This window comes from Sinocyclocheilus rhinocerous, unplaced genomic scaffold, assembly GCF_001515625.1.
Source record: "Sinocyclocheilus rhinocerous isolate Xijiao unplaced genomic scaffold, SAMN03320098_v1.1 scaffold85, whole genome shotgun sequence".
NCBI classification, from domain to species: domain Eukaryota; kingdom Metazoa; phylum Chordata; class Actinopteri; order Cypriniformes; family Cyprinidae; genus Sinocyclocheilus; species Sinocyclocheilus rhinocerous.
Genome location: NW_015649998.1, coordinates 1,010,995 through 1,017,386, shown reverse-complemented (window position 1 = coordinate 1,017,386; position 6,392 = coordinate 1,010,995).

Below are 6,392 nucleotides of genomic sequence, written 5' to 3'. Positions count from 1 at the left end.
TACTGGTAACCAAACAGTTTCTGTGCCCCCATGACTTACCTAGTATGAAAAAAAACAAAAAAAAAACACTATGGAGTCAACAGGGACCAGAAACTTTTTGGTGGTTACGAATATTCTTAAAAATATCTTCTTTTATGTTGAGGAGAACAAAGAAATTCATACAGGTTCAGAACAACTTGAAACTGAGTAAATGATGACAGTATTTTAATTTTTGGGTGAACTATATCAAAGACTATATAATGCCTTAAAGAGACTTTGACTATATCCCTTTAAAATATCATCATATAATGCCAGGATCTCATAATAACCAACTAGTGCACATGCTTTATCTTTAACTATTAACGTTCATTTAAGACACAAATGACTGTGTTGACGAGGAGACGGGCATTTTGACACATAACTATGTGTATTCAAACGTTTAACCACAAGGCGCGAAAAATAACTCTTAGTTTAGTCAGGTGCTGTAGGCTATGAGCAAGTGTCAGAAACCGTCTCAACGCGCGCATTTGCCAAAATGAATTCTGCCCCACTGCTTAATGTCCCTGAACAGTTAAATTCATTTTTAAACCACAATACTTAAAATGCGTTTAAATAAAAAGCTTACATCATGAGGCGCAAAATTAATTTCTCAACCCATAAGCGAATATAGCTAGCTGGGACATTCCACCGAATGGGTAACATTTGCGTTTGTAACTTTTAAAAATTAAACTTAATTTTTAAATATTTTTTCAACACTGTATCTAACAACACACATATTTCACTGTTCGAAATGTACATTGGTCAATCTCAGGCACCTTTTAAATTTTTTTTACAAGGTTTTAAAGTAGGGGATGGATGCATTTTTCTCAGTCCTGTTACCAAAAATCAAGTGTCTTTTAAAAAGCATGTTAAAAAAATGTCAACTAATTCCTTTGTCTTCCACTCACAATAGTGTTTATCTTAAAGAAATGGTTGGTAAAATGTTTTAATAATTCATATTTGTCACTAAAAATTCACTAAACAAGCACATAAGGTGTAATAAAAAAAAAAAAGCAAAGTCATTTTTTTATTTTACAGGAGACCCAAACTACAATATTATAATTTTTAAGTCATGTAATTAAGTAAACTATTGGATAAATGATGAACATAACACAGATGAAAAAAGCAGTCATTTCTCATTTTTTTTAGATCAAAACAATTTAATAACAGAAATGAACACCTAATAACAGGAATGAATATCCAGACACTCTGTGTGCGTTTGTGTGTGTGTGCATGTGTGTACATAGCCTGTGTGTGAGAGAAAGATTTCTGAAGGAATGTGTTATGTCCATGTACAGTAGTTAATCACAATCAAGATGGAAAGAGGGAGAAACAGAGAAAACAGAGATTGAGAATGTGGTATTCACACAATGTCCTCAAACAAGTACCAATGGATGTCTTCATGGGCTGGCCAGAAAAACCTGTTGAATCCAATCTTTTGCATGCAACGGACCTCAACATGTGTTTCACTTGTATCTGTGATGACACCAGGGTATAGATCACCATCATACTTCAGCACACACCATTTGCCAACAACTTCAAGGCTTTTGCCACTGAACTTCTGTCATTGTGGGAGCCATGGGAGCTGTCTGCTGAATGTGGAACTTGAAATGCTTTGCATTAAAGCACCCACAGTTCAGATGTTGTGTTGTTGTGCACAAGCAGCTGACATCCCTGTATATCAGTTCTCCATGGGCTAGGGACACTACCTGATGGATCCTCATAATGGATGGAACTGGTGGCACATCATTGGGCATCTCTGAAACTGCTTTCTCAATTGATTCCTCACTGACAAAAAACAACTTGATTGTTGTGTCTGTTTCTTGGGTCTGCATCACGTCGTTCACGATAAAGGCGCTGCTTCTCTGTGGTGGATTAGCACTCTGCAAGTATGGTAAATACATGGTACATATGATACATTTACAATATAAGTAATGGTAACTGTAAAACATAAAAAGAACAAGTAAATCATATTACATAAACTAATATTCACACTATTATATCAATGGACCAGAGAATGCAACTCACTCCTGTTACTATTACTCTGTCTTGTTATGGCTTATATGAGTAACAGGACTGAAGGTAACAGGACTGGATAATGCAACTTCCTGTTGAAAAAATATCTTTTGGAATGTTCCAAGTTGATCAGAGGGGGGAATGTGTTAGGGTAACAGGACTGAGTGTAAACCCGGGGGACACGACTAAAATGTGTATTTTATTAAAAATGTTATGGATTTTATTTCTTTTGAAAAAAAGGAAATCATTGATTGGATATAAAGTCACACATAAATGCAAAAAAAAAAAATCTTTAGGATTTTAATCATAATATTTCATGGTAAATTATAGAGGCAGGGAGTGGGGACATGCAACAACTACTATTTCTTTAGTGTTCTAGGTAGTTTTTATTAATGATTTTAATTATACATTCTAAATTTTGCAGTTAGCTAAATGTGAAGACACTTTGCTTAATAATAAAATGTATTTTAGAGTTCATTTTCATGCATTTTTATACTTTTAATGTCCTGGGGACAGAAATGTTACCCATTCGGTGGAATGTCCCAGCTATAGGCCTATAGAGTTTGTTCAAACACAAAAAGCAATATACATCTATCACGTTAATAATCAAACTAACCTAAAAATCTGTGGGGATGATGTGTTTTTATCTGCTCCATGTGTCCGGTCCATTTGCGGTTCCACAACTCCCACACCATCATCAGCTTTAGTAAACTAAACTAGCTTTGGATTTTAGTGACTAACTCATGTTTTCCCCTCTCTCCTCATTTTTTCTCTCCCTTTTTTTTTTTTTTTTAGAATAGTTGACATTTTTACTTATCGAAAATTTTTCTTTGCATGACCGTTTCTAGATTACACCAGAAAGAAGTGAAGAGAGGTGAATGCAGACATTAGGCGCAGCGATCACCTGATAGATAGGCTACATGCACAGTTCGTTCAAAAGTAAAATATAAAATAAATGCATTTGATTGGTATGGTAAACCAAATACAAATGTGACGTTTACGAGTGCTTGTGGTGTTCGGCCAATCACAATGCACTGGTTCAGCTGGCCAATCAGAGCAGACTGTGCTTGTCAAAGGAGGGGGCTTTGTTGAAAACGACGTGTTTGAGAGAGGTGGGGCATAGAGGACCTACAATAATATACAGTATTTGAAAAATAATGTTTTTGAACATTAAAGCATGTTAACATATTCTGTTACACCAAATACACAAAATAATGATCTTTAAAATAGCATCATATGACCCCTTTAAAACTCTCAGCCTAGTTTGGTTGTGTATGCATTAAATATTCTAGTATTGTATTACTTTATTGCAACCTTTCTCACATTTTTAAATCACTGACTCCTTTTTCTCTCCCTCCCTCTCTCTATCAGCAATTCTCAAAGTAATTTAGTAGAAGTTGGTGGTTCTGTAGCTTTTTGATCAGTCCATGATCAGATGTCACCGCTGCACTTGCATTAGCATCAACTTAATGATAAAATTGTTTTTTTATTATTTATATAATCAAACTATTTATTTCTAACTCTGCATGATGATTTTATTAGCCCTTATTTGTATGCTGGATCTCAACATGCATGTAGTGTTCCTGTGTGAAATTATGTCTGTGTTTGGTTTTGCACCTGCTTTACCTCTTTACAGGAAACTTTAACCTCACCCCCCTTCACTGAGACTTTCTCGTTCTCTGTTTGTGCTCTCTATCCAGGTTTGTCTCTGCAGATACCTGGGCTCTTTGCTGAGACAGCAGCGAGGACAATGTGGTTTTACTCAGAAACACACACGAGCAGGCCGCCCCATATAAGAACCACCCTAGGCCAGTTGCACAACCACCTGCAAATGCATCCCCAAACTCGCTTACAAAATAAGCTGAGCTCAAGGGTGTCCTTCATGTTCTCAATATAAGAAAACTATTTTGTACGCCATTCCTAAATACCCTGACCTCACCGCATTCCTCTCCATTTACCCAAATCTGTGTATCTGTGTCTGTGTTTGTGTGTAAATGACTTTTCACTGACACATTGACATTCTGAGCATGAGCCAAACTGAGGAGACGTGATGCAGCGGGGGTTTTCCACTTGTGTGGGAAGGTTGAGTTTAATAGCTCTAAATTGATTTCTAACATCCTGTATTTACTATTTTTACATACAAGCCTATTTTTTAAATATCTTTATTATTACCCATCTTTAAATTGGCCTTATCATGGCTTTATAACATTAAAACGCCTGTTCAAAGACAGCATGTAAAAGCATTATTATTCATGATATATCTAAAAATGTTTAGCCTATGCTTTAAGTGCATACTAACATCTGAGCTTTATTGGAACTTGGTTAACCTTGTTTAACCTGGTTGGATATTATGCAAAAAAGGGAGGAACTACATTGATCTGAAGCGTTTTGTAAAGTAGGCGTGAGGTAAGGTGGTTGGTAACAGCCCCGCAGTGGTTTTAAATGCCATACTAATGTCTGCAGGTGAATCTCACAAAGCCTGTAATTAACATATTTCAAAATAAATAATTATTACATAAATGTATCTATTTATTAACAATTAATTAATAATGTTTTAATAAAATGTGCATAGGTTTTTTTTTTTTTATCTTGACTGGGGACAGTATAGATATTAATATTTTAAGTATTTTAACTTTAAACTCAGTCCTCCGTCCATAATATTGCTTTCTCCTGTCAAAAAGTCATGCAGTCTGAATCAGGAGAGAAATATGCACAGATCAAAAACCGTTTACAAGTGTATACAGTCCAAAACATTTCTGAACAAATATGTTGTGGATTTTGATATGAGAGGAAATTGACTTTTTCATATTATTTTTTATTTATTATGGAATAAAAGTTGAAACACCTTAATAAAAAGAGTTTCTTAAAAATATGCAGACATTAATTGATGGACTGAAGTCCTGTGGATTACTTGTGTATTACTGTGATGTTTTTATCAGCTGTTTGAACACTAATTCTGACGGCACCCATTCACTGCCTTTGGTGAGCAAGTAATGTAATACACATTTTTTCTAAATCTCTTACGACGAAGAAACAAACTCCTCTACATCTTGGATGGCATGAGGAGTGAGTAAATTTTCAGCAAATTCTTATTTTTTTAAGAAATATTCCTTTAAATAGTTGAGGCCTATACTTCAGCAGCACCTTTACAGTTGTTTCAAGAAACACCGTCAACGTATATTTCAAATTGTACTCAAAAGAATACATAATGTGGACTGTGTTTTTAGGCAAACACCTGTTTGTAGTGCTTACAGTAAAACTAACAAAATTCTCAGTAGACAGTACGTTGATGTTCACCAGGAAACTCATATCAGCTAGGGCACGCTTCCAAGACAACACCCACAGTATTAATACCCAGACAGAAATAGAGAGGGGACAGGAGCTGATAAGACAACCATTAATTTTTCAGCTTTTACACAACGTTATCTAAATGACATGCAGCACCCCACCCTGATTTAGACTCATGTTTATGCACTAAAACACACACACACACACACACACACACACACACAGTTACCCTTTTAGGTCAGCTTGCCCAAAACTCATTCTATTCTGTGAATTTTAGACGATCAACATTTCTCAATATATATAGGGTAAACCGGTAAACACAAAAAATAAAACCTACACTGGAGTACATTAAGGTTAGTTTGGTAACACTTTAGAATAGGGAACACATTTTCACTATTAATGTTTTTACACTATTAACCATTAAGTTTTCTCTCAATAAACTCCTAATTTGCTGCTTATTAATAATTAGTATGGTAGTTGTTAAGTTTAGGTATGGGGTAGGATTAAGGGATGCTGAATAAGTCATTAGTACTTATAAAGTACATATTAAAGGGTTAGTTCACCCAAAAATTAAAATTAGGCTGTGTTTTACTCACCCCCGAGGCATTCTAGGTGTATATGACTTTCATCTTTCAGATGAATCCAGTCGGAGTTATATAAAAAATTGTCTTGGCTATTCCAAGCTCTATCGTTGCAGTCAGCGGGTGTTGCAGTGCTTCAGTCCAAAAGAAGTTAAATATAAAGCGCCCACATGGCTCCGGGGGGTGAACAAAGGCCTCCTGTAGCGAATCGATGCGTTTTTGTAAGAAAAATATCCATATTCAAAACGGAATAATCACTTTAATCTAGCTTGCGCCAACAGTTGTATAAGGAAACAGTTCTGGGCTGATGACCTATGAGGTCGGCATTGCGCATGCGCCGGTCTTGTGAAAACCAACGTTTGTTAACAGGAGCAAAAAAAAGCAAAGTTTCCTTACTTTAGCAAAGGAAAACAAGTCTCCGCTTGGCTTATATCGAAATCCTCCGACATTCTTCTTTACAAATCCTCGTTTTGTACTTCTAATTAGTGA